The 17,128-nt window shown below is 49.0% G+C and overlaps 1 protein-coding gene and 1 long non-coding RNA gene across 4 annotated transcripts in view; one reads left to right on the plus strand and one right to left on the minus strand.

Moving 5' to 3' along the window:
* The window catches only part of BAHCC1 (BAH domain and coiled-coil containing 1), a 160,237-nt gene that overhangs the window by 43,734 nt on the left and 99,375 nt on the right, over nucleotides 1-17,128 (plus strand). Inside the window, exon 1 of one of the 3 annotated variants that reach the window (XM_028714279.2) lies at nucleotides 36-406. The exons of 1 other annotated variant lie outside the window; for it this stretch is intronic. The gene's annotated coding sequence lies outside the window, so the exon portion shown is untranslated. Of the gene's footprint in view, nucleotides 1-35; nucleotides 407-8,474; nucleotides 8,706-17,128 lie in introns of those variants that run through there. One more of the 3 variants, XM_028714288.2, reaches the window with a different exon arrangement.
* On the minus strand, nucleotides 1,637-5,735 carry LOC114588822 (uncharacterized). The gene is made up of 2 exons (XR_003704533.2): nucleotides 5,211-5,735; nucleotides 1,637-3,720 (listed from the first exon to the last, which is right to left on the minus strand). It is a non-coding gene; the product is annotated as an uncharacterized LOC114588822 (long non-coding RNA).

Consider the following 17,128-nt stretch of genomic DNA (forward strand, 5'->3'; position numbering starts at 1 on the left):
ATTCGTAATAATAATAATAACAGCAGCAGCAGCAACTGCAGCAGCAGCAACTGCAGCAGCAGCCAGAGAGAGGACTGTGCCGTCGCCGTAAAAAGCAAATCCTCAAACGCCTCGGCGGCGGTGTGGGGGGAAAAAAAGAGATCTGGGATCTTGCGCGCACACATGCAAAAACCATCTCCAGTTTCCGCTTTCTAGAGACAGAGAAAGAAAGGAGCTCCGGGGAAAGGAGAGAGAGAGAGAAGGGGGGGGGGGAATCACCTGTATTCTAATATTGGCGTTTTCCAGTCCACGACTTGGATATCTCCAGTGGCCCCCCCCTTTTTTTTTACAGTGAAGTGGATTTTTTTTGTTTGTTTGTTCCTGCGGTTTGTTAAAACAGAACTTTGACCCAGGAAAGCAGCGATCTGTAAGTAATTGTTTTGTCTCGATTTGTTCTCATTGTTTGTATTTGTGAAGTTTCTCTCGCCCCCCCCCCTTTTTATTATTTTTAACGCGTTCTCTTCTTCTGTTTTCCTTCTCATTAACTGCCGCATGAATGGAGATTTAATTCCAAAGCGGGAGAGGGGGGGGGAGAGAGAAATGTCGCCTTCTGCCTCCCCCACCACATGGCAAAAACATTCCAACTCGCCCAGCCCCTGCCTGCCACTTTTGTACATCTCTCTTTCTCCCCCATCTTGTAACTCAAGAAGCTCCTTGCAGATTTCTCCTTCAAAACCTCCACGCGCGCATACCCAGCCGAAATCCCCCTCAAAAAGAAAACAATTCAATCATACATGAAAAAAATATATCACAATGCCCCTCCCTCCAAAATGCAATTTTGCTCTGTATTTACTTTGGCGCTGTAAAGGAACTTTATTCATTGAGGAAGAGTGTACAATTTATTGCCCCCAAGTTACGGTTTTGTGTTTAAATGTGTGTGGGGGGGGTTACACACACACACCTCCACTTAAAATGCCCGCACCCACAAAAAAGAGGTACAGGGCTTCACACATCCTTTTAGAAAACCCGAGTTGGTTCCCCGTAGCGGTATCACCTCGCTTATCTCTTAATAATTTTGAAATCGGGCTGCTAGGAGATAGCCCACACCGTTTTGCAAGGTTGCGTGGAAATGGACATTTCTTCGCCTCCTCTTTTTTGTTAACTTTGTAAACAACAACAATAAAACTAATGTGATGCCCTTGCATAGAACTGTGGTCAGTTTAGAAGGGGGCAGGAGGGCTCCCCGTTTAAAAAAGATTAATAAGGAGGGCATTTTGCTTTTGAAGCGTACCAGCAGTCTGAGCTACAAAGACTTGGCTTAGAGCAAAATCCGCGGCGCCTCCACGTTGTTGCAGGAAGGAAAGTAGAACCCCCTTCCAAACGTTGGCCGCGACTCGCAAGCAATGTTTTAAAGATAGCCTTTGAATCGAAACGCAAATCGCCCTTCTTCTCCCCCTTCTTTGTATAATCAAAACCCCAATTTAAAGTTGCTTGCAAAAGCATTTTTTAAAAAATAAAAAACCCCACCTCGCTTCCCAATTGCCACACTCCCAAGTACCGGACTTTTTCTTTACGCCCGTTTTTAAGCTTGGCTCCCTGCGATCTGCTTTGTTCAGGCCTCGCTTTTGTTTCCCGCTCGAAGAGTAAGAAACTGAGCAATAATCCGATGCATGTTTATTCTCAAGTAATTTCGATAAGACTTACTCCCTCGTCCGGGTGCGGGCCTTACTCAGCACCCCCATAGGCAGCACCGGGGCGCTTACTCCCGAGTAAACATGTGCAGGGTTGCGCCGTGAGAAGAAATCTGAGAAATCTAGTGCCTCGGACAAAAAAGGCTTGCTCAGACACCCAGGAGTTTCTGCACAAAGAAAAGCATTTCTGTTTTTCTGAAGAGGCCAAAAAGCATGTAGATGTGCATCTGTTATATTTTAAAGTCCCTTGTTTCTTTTCTTTTCTCTTCCTCCTCAAATCAAATTATCTTTGGACCTCGCCGCGCGAGAACCTATCGATGTCTTTGCAAATTCGGTATAGAAAGTATATTTGTGCTAGTAAAGAGATAGATTTATTTAACGATTTTTAATTAAAGGGATTGACTTTTCTGTTAACAAAAGAGGTAGTGAAAGGACGGGTTGGCGAGGCGGCGGCAGCTGGAGGGGGCGGCGGCGGCAACTGCTTTAGGAAGGAGGCCTCGGACCCGGACAGCCTTTTTTTGCAACTCCCCGGCGTTCTCTTCTCCCCATTCCCAGGCCTCTTTTGCTAGATCCTTTTCAGATTTCCTTGCCGGTCGGAATTTTGTTGTGAAAACGTTGTTTCCTTGCCTCTTTCTGGTGCGCTCATATACTATTAATGGGTGAAACTCATCCACTGCTAGGAAAAACGGAGGGGAAACGCTGGTTGCTACTGTCTATTTTGTTCCATCGACCAGGGATCCCGTAGGCACCTTTCTCCTTAACTCTCCCATTTCTTTATTTTTTAATTAAACCGTGAAAAGGGGCTATTTGGAAGGGGGGAGAGGGAGCATTTGCCTCTGCGCACAGTTTGCTAGCAATCACCGAGTATGATCTCTTTTTGATCAAGCAGGGAGAGATCGCACACACTTAAGAGGGGCGCTTTTCAAAGGGGGGGGGGGCTGGGATCCAATCGCGAAACCGCACCGATCCTAGGGAGAGAGCGATCGGCTTTGGCGAGGGGGACGAGTTTGTAGAAACCCAGGCCTCCTGCTGTTGCTGCTCCTCCCGGCCCTCCTTCCTCCTCAACATATATACGGCTCTTTTTGTTTTGCTTTTGTTTTTGCTCCTCGGAGGAATCGGAGCCCAGGAAGGTGAGCACAAGGCGGCTTCCCCAACCAGCCAAACCCAGGGTAAAAGAGGGCGCGGGTTAGCGCGGGAAGAAAGCAAAGAGGCCGCGAAGATGGCCGGCCGGCGACTCGCTTCCGAGCCAGCCGAGCGCAGCAGCTTCGTCTCCCGCCGAGGCCGCTGCTCCCCTCCGAGCCGGAGCTTCTTCCCTCGCTGGCCAAGACGAAGGAGGCGCTGCGGCTCTTCGCTTGCCTGTTTCCGAGGGGAAAATAGTCCGGTGTAAAAATACAAAAAAATAAAATTAACTTCTGCGTTCTAGCCGACGGCCGGGCGCACAGCTCCGGCGCCTGGATCTGGAGGCTAGGGAGGCGGAAGAGATTCCTCCGATCCTTTGTGTGGAAGCCGAAGTTGGAGAACGGAAGATCCTTTCGCCCCACGATCTCTCTCTCTCTCTCTCACCCGCCCTCGCTATGGCAGAGGCGCGGGAAAAGGGTTTGTTTAGTCTGTCGATCCCGGAGAGGCAGCACAAAGGCAGCTTGGGACGCAATGGTCTTCCCTGCCTCCTTTTTTCTCCGTTTCTAGGGTAGACGAGTGGGGGGATCTCTTTTTCTCTCTCTCTCTCTTTCTTTCCTTAACCCCTCTTGCCGCCCCTTTGCAACAGGAAACTGGAAGCTCCGTTTGGGGAGCAGGGGGAGGAGGTTTGGGGGAAATGGAGAAATTTAAAGCGGGGGGAGAACCTCCATTAAGGAGAGATCGTATTGTTCCCTCTCTGATTTCGGGAGGGAGGCAGAGAGAGAGAATAAGAGAATCTTGGAAGGACTTAAGACTTTCTCCCCACAACCACCACCTAATGTTCAGCGTAGAATGACCAGTCTCTTCCTTTGCCCCATTTTTGGACAGAAAAATAAAATAAAAAGAGGTGTATAAAACGATGGCGTCTTCTGTCCTGCATTGAGGAGAAGAATGTAAGAATTATCTGCCCCGAACACTGGACTGAATCTAGTTCCGCTGGAATATTGTACAGACGATATTTCATTCATGGATTATCTGGGGTCTAAAGGGAGGAGGGGGGACCCCAGATTCTCGCCCGCTTGTTTTTCGGCAGGGAGAATGGATATAGAAGCGGAGGAGCCGGCTGCAGCTACGATATGATGCCTCCCGTTTTGAAAGAGAAGAAACGCACGAACTTAAAAAAGAAAAGGTCCCCCCATGAGGTTTACGTGGTACAATTTAACAACGTGGTAACAATGGTTGTATTCATGGTGGGCGAGAGGGGGCTGCTAGTACCAAATGGGGAATGGAGGCGCGTGGAAACGGGCGATGCAATCAAAGGCAGGAAAAATTGCATGAGGAAAAAAATTAATTCCTGTAGCTTCTCTTAGAAACTATTGATCTTTAATAGGGGGGAAAAAAACAGGACCAATGCGTGGGGCTTCGGCGAAGTTGCTGCTGTGCGCCCCCCCCCCCCCGTTTTTGTGTGTGTGCGTGCGCGCGCGCCTTTCTTTCGCACTCACGCAAGAGAGTTTCAGTGACTTTTAGTCTTTCACCAGCAATCCGGTGCAAACCCTCGCCGCTGTTTTTTATTAGAGAGCCGTGAAGTTAAGAGTGTTAAAAGTTGCTTGGGGTGGAAAGGGGAGTGGGGACTTGAGGAGTGGGGAGTTGAGGAATAAAAACAGGGATGTGATGTCAGCCAGTCTCTTGGATGGCTTCCTTCTGCTTCTTCTGGGCATGGCGTTTCAAATGCTCCCCTTATGTGTTTTGGGTTCTAGAAGACCCTGCTGTGTGTGTGTGTGTGTAAAAAAGCCTCTGCAGCAGGAGCCCCTCCCTCCCATCCCTGGATTCCCCCCCCCCCAAACCCAGTTAGTTTGCATTGATTCTTAACGAGCCCACAGTGCAAAGATAGAGGGAGAGGGAAGGTGCGCGGCGGACACTTCTTCTCCCTCGCTCTCTCCCGCACTGGAAACCGCCTCCCGCACCTCTCCCTCCTTTCTAGGGGGTGGGGAGAGCCTTGAGTTGCTCCCTTCTCCTATCGCAGAAGACCATTCCAGGAGAGGAGAGAGCTCCCCCCTCTTTTTTAAAATGAAGAAAGACGATAAAAGGGGTCCCTTCTGAAAAGGGGTTCTTGGATGCTCTAAGATTTGGAGACGGGGGAGGTGACCGGGTTTTTACGTGGTCTTCGTTCCTGCCTGCCTTGGAGGTAGGAGCTCCCTGGCTGGGAAAGCTAAAGTGTCTGTCTTTCTGACACACACACACACACACACACAGAGAGAGAGAGAGAGAGAGAGAGAGAGAGAGAGAGAGACTTTACACAACAATAAAAGTAGTTAAGCATCCAGCACCATCACAGGGAACAAGGCAGAGGGAGGGAGAAATGGACAGAAATTATTGGACCGCCCCACTCCACCCCAGCAATGCATTCTGTCCAGTGGAGCCTACCTTAGGAATCACTTGCTGCTCCCCCCCTTTCTTTGTGTGGATGTGGGTGGGTGTCTGCGTGGGGAGGGCGTTCCCTCCCTCCCTCCACGCTCCCATTTGCCTGACCCCCCCCATCCGGCTGGGCCCCCTTCAGCCAATGGGGGCCCTAATGACCGCTTTAAAAGGTTTGCAAATCCGCTCCTTGGGTGTGTGCTGCTGCTGCAGCGGCTATTATCTAAGTTGCGCCTTTTTACGCAGCTGCTCATACATCCTGGCACTAATTATGTGTTTATCAAAACAGGCACCCTTATGACATGTCACAACATGTTTGCGGGGGAAACGGTCTCTCTCATCTCCCCACCCCCCACCCCAAATAACTCTTCTTCCCTTGCCCAAATACTTGCTGGGATTAGGTTGCCTTGACTCTAAAGAAGGGGCAGTGGATGACGTTCGAGGAACCTTTATTTCTGCATCTGCAGGTAGCTTGGGGAGGTGGGGGCTGGGTCCTCTGTGTGTGTGTTTCTGTGTCTTCGTGATCTCTCATCACCAAAGTGCCCAAACCCTCAACTTGATCCAAGAAAGCGTTGAGGGGAAGTTATAGATGCTCGATGGCTAGTTGGTTTAGTTCTTAAAATAACAGGCACGCACAGCCCACACCTCGCCTCTTGCCTCCGAAGGTTTGTCCCAAATCTGGACTACTTTTTCCACCCGCAGCTCAAGTTCTATACCTCCCTCTTTCTTAACCAAAAATAAAAAGGTGGGGGGTGGGTAGGTGGGAATTGTATCCCACCGATCGATCGGTGCTGTATATCTGCCTATCAATCTGGCTCCAGAATGGAAAGAGAGATTTGGCTACGCCTGGGATCGTTTATTAAACTCGCTTTAATTTAACCCAGATGGGCGGGTTCCTTGATAACCTCACACAACAAACACAGTGAATTATACTTCCAGTGTGTGAACACACTAGGATATATTTAGCTACAAATTACAACTCTGCATTTAACAGGGCTTTAGCTCAAGGTTTGGGGGTCCGGAACACCAACTTGCCCCCACCCTTTCCCTTTTTTAAAATCCCTTGTTTGGGGATGATCCAGCGGAGAACGTTCTTTTTTTTTGGGGGGGGGGAGTCTACGCCAGGTTGGCCTCTTCCATCACACCATCCACAATTTCTTTTTAAAGCTAAACTACGCTTTCCCTTATGACTTGTACAGTTCATTGGGATTTGAGGAGAGGGTGCAGGGCCCAGCCGCCCTCTGTATGGACTGGATGCATGTAAATAGTGTGTGTGTGTAATATATGTGCAGTAAGATTCTTGGTGGGTTATAAACGCTCATTAGCTCTGAGCAAAGTAGGACCCCTTATTTGTTAGAAATCACTTCTTGCTGTGTGCAAAGAGCCCTTGCGCGCACACGCACACACACACACACACACACACACACACAAAACCTGCCTTTGGAAGCAGCAGAGACGTCTCTTTTGAGATTAAAAATGTGTTGTAAGCTCTGTGCAATATCGGTCTGTCTGCCACTATAAACTTTATCTATTTAGATTTATTTGATTAACAAATTTGTCAGTTTTCCTTTGTATATGCATAAAGAACCGGGGCTAGTGGGGGATCTCCCTGCCTAGTGCAGAAAACATCTTGTGTTGGCCTGGGGAAGGGTGTGTGTGTGTGTGTGTGTGTAAATAGATAGATAGATAGATTAGATAGATAGATAGATGATAGTAAGTATGTTGGAGTGGGAGGGGGAGGAGAGGAATTTGACCATTTGATATCTTGTCCAGGTTTGATCGAAAGGCGGGGGGAAAGGGAGTAGATCTATTTGGATTCCGCCTCTATCTCTTTCTCTCTCTCCCCCCCCCCCCACTTCTCCTGGCTGATTGGACTGTCCAGATCATTGATATTTCTACTCGCTGCTGCCGAATTTGCTTCAATGCACACTCCCCCCCCCAAATCTACGCCTTTTTCATTTCCCTGACTACTCTTTGTAGTCCCCATGAATAATGCAAGCTCCTAAATTCTCCCAGCTTCAACAAACATACATACAGTATTTAATAATAATAATAATAATAATAATAATAATAATAATAATAATAGGTCTATCTTAGCGGGGCAGGGGATGAGGATTCTCAAAGAATCTGAATTCCTTCCGAGCTCTGGATTCAGAAAACCTGGAAGACTTGGGAGATGTGTTGTCTTGACTTTCCCACTTTCCTGATCCTGGTCTAGCTCAGTTTGAAGGGACTATTTCTGAGAGATGGAGGAAGAGGACCCAGGGCCAAAATCTCCAGCCTATGTTAGTGTCCTGTATTAAGGAAAGGGGTCAGTTTTGGAGAGGGCGGGGTGACCTTGCTGTGGATCCCTGACCATGAAACTGCAGTGCTCGTTCGCTTGCAAGTCTCTTTAAGCGACTGAGGCTTTCCGAGGCTGGTCAGCAGGCTGGTTCTCTTCGGAGGAGCTGCAGTCCGGTTCTGGAGTGGGGAGGGGGTTGCGCCCATCTTGGATGACTCGGGAGCCCCCCTTTCCAGACAGCGGGGAAAGCGAGGCGCGGAATGAACCAAGGCAGCAACGCACTGCGAGCGGCGCTCCTGGAAAGTAGGCATCCTCTGGTGGAAGAAACCAGAAGGAAAGCCCAGCGCAGCAACGCAGGAGTTGCTTTTGTGGGTGTCACTGGAGGTGTTTGGTTCGCTTGTTTGTTTTGGAAAGGAAGAGGGGGAAGATGCAAGATGTCTCTTCCCCTCCTACAGTCCATGGAGCAATTTTGGAATAAAGGAGCAAACATTTCAAAAAGGGGGAGCATCCTTCAGAAGGGAGAACAGGGTTCCCCTCCAAGATATTTCGCAAACATAAGGGAGAGATATATATATTCATTTCTAGGGAATGAATGAATATGAATGTGTGTGTGTGTATACACACCCACACACCCTAGAAACCGTGTGTCCAGTACACAAGCCCCAGTCTGTCCTTTCCCCTCTTGAAAGGCCTAACCTTTAGCAGAGAATCCCCTGAACTGGGTCAGAGAGAGATTCGTGTACAAGCCTAAAAGGTTTGTTTATTTTTATGCTTTTTAACTGTCCCCCACACCACCCAAAAGACTAGATGGTGTGTTTATATATATTTTATTTTAAAACATTAATGCAGGCACAGCGCAAACAGAGCGCCCCATCAACTGGGTTTTCCCTCCTCTCGCCTTTGTCCTTGTTAGATAAGGGGAAGAGGGCAGGTTTTCAAGAATCAGTTCAGTGGGACAAGAGATGCGGCGGAGCTGGGGGAGAAGAAAAGGGAAGCCCTGGGCATCTAAAACGATGGCCGAAGGAGCCTGACGCCCCTATCCGAGGCGGGCTCCCCTTCCTTGGAAGCACAACTGGGTTTTAACCAGGAAACCTCCGTGAACAGGCGACATAAGCCAGTTGAGCCGAAGCACTCAGACTGAGCCGAGCCAGGTTGGACGGGGGAGCTCAGAAAATAGCTGGTTTTGGAGGCAGATGCGGGGAGACGTGCACCGCGCGACCAAGGTGTCTCTTATTCTCCTTCCCCTCCCCCGGAAAGCCAACCCCCCCCCCCGTGTCTCTGTCCCCGAAGGGTTTGGATTTGCGTGTGGTTTTCTCTCTCTTTTTAATCCTACAGTAGTCTGTTTTTTAGCATGTAAAATAAAACAGGGCATGTTCGCGCGGGGCTGTTGGCAGCCAAAACGCAGCACGTGCTCGGCCTCCCCTCCACCCGGGGACACGTGTATCTGTGGGGGGGGGGGGTATCGCGGGCTAGCTCATTGGCTTTAAGGAGATCCGGGCTGCCCCCTCGAACAAATCGAGGTGGGCTGCCTGGGAGCCCACCGGACGGATACTTTTTTTCCAGAGGAACCCGGGAACGAGCTGCTGCAATGCTTTGCCTTCCTTTCTTTACGCAGAGATCAATTGGATGTACTCCGTGTACGTTCAGGATCGTACCGTGTCATTCATTCATTCATTTGTTCGTTTCTCCCTCCCTCCCTCCCTCCCTCCCTCCCTCTCTAATCCACCAACCTCTCCAACCCCAGAAAACTGGAGCCCGTTTTTAAAAGTTTGTTAAATGTACTGAGTGGGTAGGTCCCCCCCCCCCCCCCCGCGCACCCTCCTCCGCGCCGCTTCCTCCCGGTTTCCAATGAGCGTTTTGTGCGCGAGAAGAATTAAGAGTAATTCTTCCTAGCCAAGAAATTGTTTCTAATTTGCTCGTTGACCAAATAGCACATGGAACAATGAACCGGGCCCAAACAATTGCATTAGGCAAGGCACCCAACATACAATTACCCAAATGCAAAGATTTGCGTCTCCCAGCCCTTATTAGGCAATTATTTAGCGTGCTGAGTTAATCCATAATTTTATTTGACATACTGGGGTGGGGGTGGGGGTCCCCCGTCCTTCCTTCCTTCCTTCCTTCCTTCCTTCCTTCCTTCCTTCCTTCCTTCCTTCCTTCCCTCTCTCTTTTCCAGATGGAAAGATATTAAATTGCAATATTTTAACACATTTCCCCAGAGTGTGAAGGTTAGCTGAGGTATGAGAATTTAAAATGATTGCATATTCATTTGGACATGAAAAGGAGATGTTTTCATGTTGGTTACCTTGAGGAAAAAAGAAAGGTGCGGGGGCTGGGGGGGGGGATAAGCTGCCATTTCTTCCAATGCCAGCTTGTTTGAATACTGAACTTAATGTGAAGATTTGTCTCCCAGCGCGTTATAACAGAGGAAAAGATGCTAACGGGCTGCACAACAAACGTTTTACCTACCAAATAAAAACATAAAAAATGGGAAGGATATTGTGAGCTTAGATCGCAAGTTAGTTATGTGGAACAGCTTAATAATTATGATAATAACAGGCCCACGGTGTTCTTTGAAGGGAGGAAGTGGGTGGCAGGTCCCTGCCCCGAGGAAATTGCATTGTGCGTTTTGACAGCGGGGAGACAATTGCGGAGGGAAGACGCAAAGGGAGAGGAGAGGAGAACAATGTCCTTTTTATTTTATTTTTATTCTGTAAGGCCACCTCTTTATTTCGCCAAAGCAAAAAGCCACGAAATTGTGAGCAAACTCCCGAGTTCTCCAGAAGTCTTCATCCGGGTGGATGGCAAACATTAAAAAAAGACAAGGGCACCACTCGCGACAAGGTGGCAGAGACCTGGGCTAACGGGGAAGGAAGCCTACTGGAGTCTTCTGCATCTGGTCCAAGTCTCCATGCAGTTCGTAGCCTGGGCTTTAGAAGTGGGAATCGGAATTCTCTCCCGAGTAGCTCGTGAAGGATCGGAGCGAGATGGCTTTAAACCGGACTGAAAAGAGAGTCGAGCTGCCTACGCAAAAGTGGCTTCTGCTAGAGCCCGATCCTAAATATGTCAGGGTGTTTTGTGTGTGTGTGTGTGTGTGAGAAAGAGAGAGAGAGAGAGAGAGAGAGAGAGAGAGAGAGAGAGAGAGAGAGAGAGATTTCCCTGAGGGCTGAAGAGCCGCGCTGGACACGCATCCTGCTCTGTATCTGCTCGACCCCCTCCCTCAATACTTCGATTTCATTGATTCGCAGACAGAACACGACACCGAGATTTGCGAGGCCTTGTGCCAGTTCTGCTTTAAACGCGATTCCTTGACAAGGCACTTTTTCTCTCTCTCTCTATAAGAGAGAACGAAACTGACCAGGATCTTGCTGATCACCAAACCAGAGTTCTAGCAATTGCTTTCGAGAGAGGAGAGGAGAGAGAGGGAGACAGTTTGGCTTTTAAATCTGGCCTTGAGAGATGAACCAAATCTTCTTAATGTGTCCCGAGATAAACGAGCTTAATTCTCTGCATGAGACTGGCTATATTAACGGAGTCCCAAGCGCGGCTTAATGGCAGCAGCGGCAGACCAAGCCTGCGCGAGGCTTACTTGTGAGTAAACGCCCACCGAACCCAATCCGGATTACTGCTGTGGAGGAGCAGTGAGGGTCGCCAGGGGACCCTGATCGATCCTGGATCGATTTATCCCACTCACTTCAGCTTCTAAACACCCATTATCATTTTTTTAAAGGTAAAAGAGAGAGAGAGAAAAAAAGAGGAAAGGTGAGCGTGACGGTTAAGCGGGTGCTTTGGACAAATTTACAAATAGATATATATATATTTGGGGGGTGCCAGGCGATCTTTCTGAAGCCTACTCTAAATATTTATTTCTCCTTCCATTATCTTCGCTCTCTTATGGAGGAAGTCTGAGAGAGATACCGAAGCTTTGCTCCTGTTAAATTAAAAACATTTGTTACCCCTGGACAGATTTTTAAAAATGGGGAGGGGGGAAGAGAAGCTGTAACTTCTGCTGACAGTGTACTTGCGGCCCATCTAAAAGCTAAATGGAGTTTCCTCCGTTCTCTTCTACCTCCTCTCCTCTCTCTCTCTCTCTCTCCCCCACCTCCATTCCCTTCGTGGAGAATACAAAACTATCTCTAAACACACACACACACACACACACACACACTCTCTTACTTTGTGTAAGTGAGCAGGCAGAGTACGAGTGAACTGGTAATTTGCCAGCAGACCTCTGGTTTATACACTAGTCCTGTCTAAAGTTATTTGCTGTAACAACTGTTTTGAAACAATAAAAGAAAAACAAAAAAAAATCAGAAGTGAACAGAAGGAAGGGAGGGGGGGGAGAGACTGGGGGGGGGGGAGAGTACGCGGTGCAGATATGGAAGCCAAAATAGGAATCTTGGACATCCGTTTCATATTATTATTATTATTTCTTTTTAAAAATCTGGAACTGTGGATTGAAGGGGGGTGGTTCTTTCCCCCTGACCCAGCAAGTCCTAAGGTTGTCCTGATCGGAATCCTAGAATGGTAAAATAAATTAAAAAAAAGAACAAGGAAAACAACAACAAAGAAGCTTCAGGATGTGATTCAGGATTTAGATCGAGACAAGTTGGGTCAGATCCGTTTCTGGTCAGCTTCGCTTATGGGCGCATCTGTTTCTCGACTCCATTCCCCTCGCTGATCTCTCTCTCTCTCAATTTGTTAATCTCTTTTTTTTAAATTTGAAATTATTTAAGGGGGTGGAACACACACATACACACAGTTTCTTACTATATTATCGGTTCTGGAAATATATTCGCCTTAAAAACAGAACCAACACCACACAAAAAAAAAACCCCAAACAAAATCCCGTAGAGGCGCACACAAAAACCATCTTTGCTAAGCCTGTTTTGTCAAGATTCTGCACCCCCGTGGCCTGAGCCGAGTGACAAAACGCAGCGCCTTCGGGTCCTCGCCTTCGCCTTGGGGCTGGGAAGGAAAGTGTCAATCAAAGGACGCTTCAATGACCAGGGACAATCCCCTTTGCTGGACTGGCCTTCTTCAAGAGCAATCAGTCACTTTGCATTAATTACCCTTCCATCCATTCCCCACTGCAGGGCAACCGCTGCTTTCTCGGAGACCTGGCGCATTCATTACAAAACACCACCTGAAAGAGTGGTCAGCAGCCCGCCCCCCCCTCTAACCTCGTCTCCACACCCCCCCCCGTGCAAGCCCCCCCAACAAATAGTTAAAAAGGGGAGGGGGTAGAAAGGCCTTAGAACTACTTCACCTCCCGCACTTCTAAGTTTTGCAGTCTCCCCCTTCTAATTCCCCCCCCAACCCCTGGAATTGCTGGGGGAGGGGGCAGCAGTCCCGCCCTTTGTTGTTGTTGTTACAGTCAGTAATCAACTGTTTTCCAAGTTTCCTGCCCAAAGGCCCTTCGGCTGCAATCATAACCCGACTTACCTGGGAGTAAACCCAATTGAATTCAACAGGACTTACTTCTGAGTAGACGTGGTTAGGCTTACGAATGGAATTTTGTGGAGAGTTGCAATCTTAAGAGAGGTGGGACTTGCGCTTTTGAGCAAACTGCCCAGAATCGGGCCCCATACCCACCACACCAGGTCATGCTTCAATCCAGAGAGTAAGCACGCATAGGATTGCGCGTAACGTTTGCTGTTTGCACGGTCCACCCCCCCCGCCCCCAACCATCCACATCAGCTTGGAAGTAAAGTTGCATATATTTCAAGGAGACTTTATTAAAGTGTGTTTTAGGATCGCCTTTTGCGCTCCTAAATATGATGACCTGGAAAAAGGATCCAGGAAGCTGGAATTTGCTTCCTCCCTGTAAACGCGTCCAGCTGCTTGTGCTAAATTCCCTTAATTTGAAATAACAACTCCAATATCAAACCAATCAGCCTTATCCTCCCCCGCAAAATGGGATCAAGGGGCGACGTTTTTTTGTTCGGACGTTGCGCGTCGGGATAAAGCGTCTTAGTGGTCTGGCTGTAACGTTTGAACGTAGCCATATTTGCCTTTATCTCTGGACATCTGGAGAGGCGATACGAGCAGGCGGAGAGGAAACCTCGAGACCGCATTTCCCCTCTCATCTGTTTACGGATGCGGAGTTGAAAGCTCTCCTCTGGACCTTCAGACCAAGGCAGAAACCTGGGGAAACAGCGGAGAGTTCTCGCACAAAGGGTTTCCTCTCACGTTGCTGTTTAACGCCGGATCCACAAAGGTGGAGGTGGAAGGGTGGACGCGGAGCCCGTTTGACAAGGAAGCCACGGTTAAAAGGAGTTGGAAATTTAAGGGCGGACAGGAGGGACTCCCCAATGATGGGAATACAGGAAAGGAAGAAGGGTTCTTAATGGGTGCCAAGCTGGATATACTATGGGGTGAAGGAGGAGGACGCTCCCACTGTGCCGAAGCTAAACTGGTCTGGATCTGGTCAGGACCTGGATGGGTGACCGCTCAGGGACCACATGTATACAGTCTTGGGTTCCATGACGGAAGAAAGGCGGAATACAAAACCGAGGAAAATATGTACAACTCACTCGCGTTTCTGTTTTTAAACCTACTTCCTTTCCTTCAGTTGTATTTCAGAAGATGTAGGCTAATAATAATTTAGAGAGATAATGCGGAAGACACGTAGGCACGTTGCCTCCGTCCCCCAGTAGAAAAATCGTGATTCAAAAGTTTTCCGTGTTTCTTCTGTGCTGACCTGGATTTTCCTTAGGGCGAGTGGATATTTACAAAAATAAATCTGGATTCTCTACTTGCAGCTTAATGTAGACTGCTGAATGTATACCTTCATATAAGTTTCCCTGTCAAAATCCGGAGCCTACGGCTTTTTGTTAGAGAAACAGTCCATATATATATATATATATTGGAAGGCAGGCACAATCGCACCTCTTGTGACACAGAGTGTTCCCCCCCCCCCAACCCCACCCCACCCGCCTGTGTCCTGGCTAAAAGCCTGGCTTGATGGATGAGCAGAAAGGGGCAGATTGAAGAGATCGAGGACAACACACAATCGTTATTTTGTGCATGCATGAGAGTCGTGTGTGTGTGTTTACTGGTGATTTTTTTTTAACTCTGGAGAATACCACTCCTCCAATTTCCACACTCCACTTCAAATCTGCATACCCATTCCGTAGCTTCTCTTATTCTCCCGGACTCCAGATGAAGGTACCGTCTGAAAGTGCACTTGCGTGTCAGATCTTCCTTTTTCTTCCTCCCACTCGTCACTTTTTAAATCAGCGATTCAACACACTTGCTTTGTATTTGTCAAACCATTTCCTCTCCCCACCCCCTGGTCACAACACGCTCCTTTTCAAAACCCCATTCCCTCTTTAAAAAAAACAAAAAAACAATGGTTTGCATGTTTGTAATTTCTTCTAGATACAATATTAAGATTCTCAGTAGAACTCTCTCAATCACTCTACACACACATCGCCTGTGAAATCACCCAGGGCCTCTTGGGTTAAAAGTTTCTTTCCCTTTGGAGATTCTCTCTTCCTAAGCAATTTTGCGCGTGTTTTATTGGGAAGTCAGTCCCTCGCCGCTGCGTCCAAGGGGCCTTATCCTAGGAAGTGTCTTCCAAGTGGAAGCCTTCCTAGGCTTGTCCGCGTGGCTCGGGCTTACGGATCGACTCTTTCACAGTATAATATAAATACAGCGTTAGGAGCAGAAATAGAAAACTTGGCAAGTAAGCACCCAAACAATCCGCGGGCTGGCAAGTTTGTTTCAATCGGTGCCCTTCCTAGGTTTTAAACACGAGGCTACTTCGCTATAACCCCATCGTCACCACCGCGGTGAGAATTGCAAACACACACACACACACACCCATTTGCGTGTATACAGGCGGGCGCACGCTTGCTCCTTCTCGGTCGCCTTAATTCAATTTGCCCCACCGGTTAATGAATAGCTCCATTGTAATCTAATATTACTTACGGGTTATTCTGATTTATTCTGCATTTTCCAAATCAATTACACTCCCTTTTAATTTTTTTTAAAAAACCCATCAGTATAGGGAAGAGAATCTTTGCGCCGCCACCGCACGGCAAGCGCGCGCGCCTGCCTTTCCACCTCGCTCGATCACTAGGGCGCGGGCATTTCTCCCGCTTAGCTTCGCTGCATATTCCGCTTTTGCAAAAAAATTTAAAATCCTCGGAGGAATATCCCGAGGCACGCAGTTTGGCAAAATGGAGGGCGCGATGGCCCTGTTGGAAAACTGGGGGGAGATGTGGGAACCAGCTGCGTTTGCGAAGTGGGGAGCGGAGCCGGATCCGGACCCGCTTTCCCGGGGCATCCCGCCCATCCGGCTCTCCGTGTACGGGAAGGAGAAGCCTCGGCTCTGCCTCTCTTCCCCTGGAAACGCTAGAACTTCCCCGGCTGCTGTGCCCATTCTGCGCTGCTGCTGCTGCTGCGACGGCGGGTGCTGCCGGGTCCCCCGGTCCCCAATCCTGCGCAGGGAGGCGAGGCTGCCCGTCCGCCCCGCGGTGCCTGAGCACCACCCTGCCTGGAATGAATGGCTTTGCTTTCAGACTCGCTAATAGTGACTCAGTCCGTTTCCCCTTTTCTTTGCTCCTTTTGATCCTCTCCACTCTTTGACCTTCTTTTGGCTCCAGGGACAGTCGGCTCGGCCTCGGGGGTGGGGGGGTGCCTGTGGGGGTGCGCTGGAAACAGTCCCCAGCTTATCTCCTTTCATCAAACCAGCCCCGGGCCCCCTGCAAACCGCGGGGCCAGTAATTGCTTTTTTCAGGCAGCCCAGTGCGGACTGGCGAGCAGCCAATCAGCGCCTTGTTTACACTGGGTGATGGACAGCGGGCTGGGGGACTGCCAACCAATCCGGGCGTCTACTGGAAGTGGGGAAGGGCGGGTTGGAAGAAAGGAACGGGGCGGGGGGGGGGGGGAGGAGGAGGAAGGGAATAAACGGAAGGCGGTGTGGTTAACCTCTCCGTCGCCGGTGTAAAATCTGAGGCTCGGTGTGGGGTGTGTGTTTTTGCACCATGCAGCTATTTTTTAAAATGAGTTTTAATACTATATAGGAAGGAGCAGAGAAAATTATGCGGCCTATTTAAGAAGCAGAATGGCAGGTAATCGAGGGAAGCATAGATGGTTGAAATAGAACAATCTGCTAGCAGAATCGTGATTGCAGTTTGCTTGCTTGTTTGGGTTTTTTGTTTTTTTTTACAATTTCAGCGAATGCGTTGGGAGCTCTGCTTTGAAGGTGGTTGAAGGATGGGATTAATGGTGATGCGAAGTGTGCGGCGGGTGAAAGAGAGCGAGCCGGGAGGAGGGAAAAGGATGACTGTACAAATAAATAGATCTCGGTTTATGGTAACCCACCTGGGAGCTTGCATGTGCCTCGGCGTAGCGCGAAAGAAGAGGGGCTTCCTTTGCGTCTAGAGAAGCACGTGCTCACGAAGCAGTTGCGCCCCCCCGCCCCAAATCCCCATGGGAACTCGTGTCCTTGAGCGCTTTAAAGACTCCTCACCCCCCACCCCCACCCCAGCACGGAATATCATCCAGGGATGTTGAAATGCACGGGAGTGCTAGGGACCCCTACGGTCGTAAATCTCTCTCTTAAGTGTTTGGTTTGTAAAGGCATACCTTGCTCGAGAAAAAAGCTGCCGTGAGCCAGGCGCTCCCCCCCCCCACC

Source organism: Podarcis muralis, chromosome 2 (genome assembly GCF_964188315.1).
Source record: "Podarcis muralis chromosome 2, rPodMur119.hap1.1, whole genome shotgun sequence".
Taxonomy (NCBI): domain Eukaryota; kingdom Metazoa; phylum Chordata; class Lepidosauria; order Squamata; family Lacertidae; genus Podarcis; species Podarcis muralis.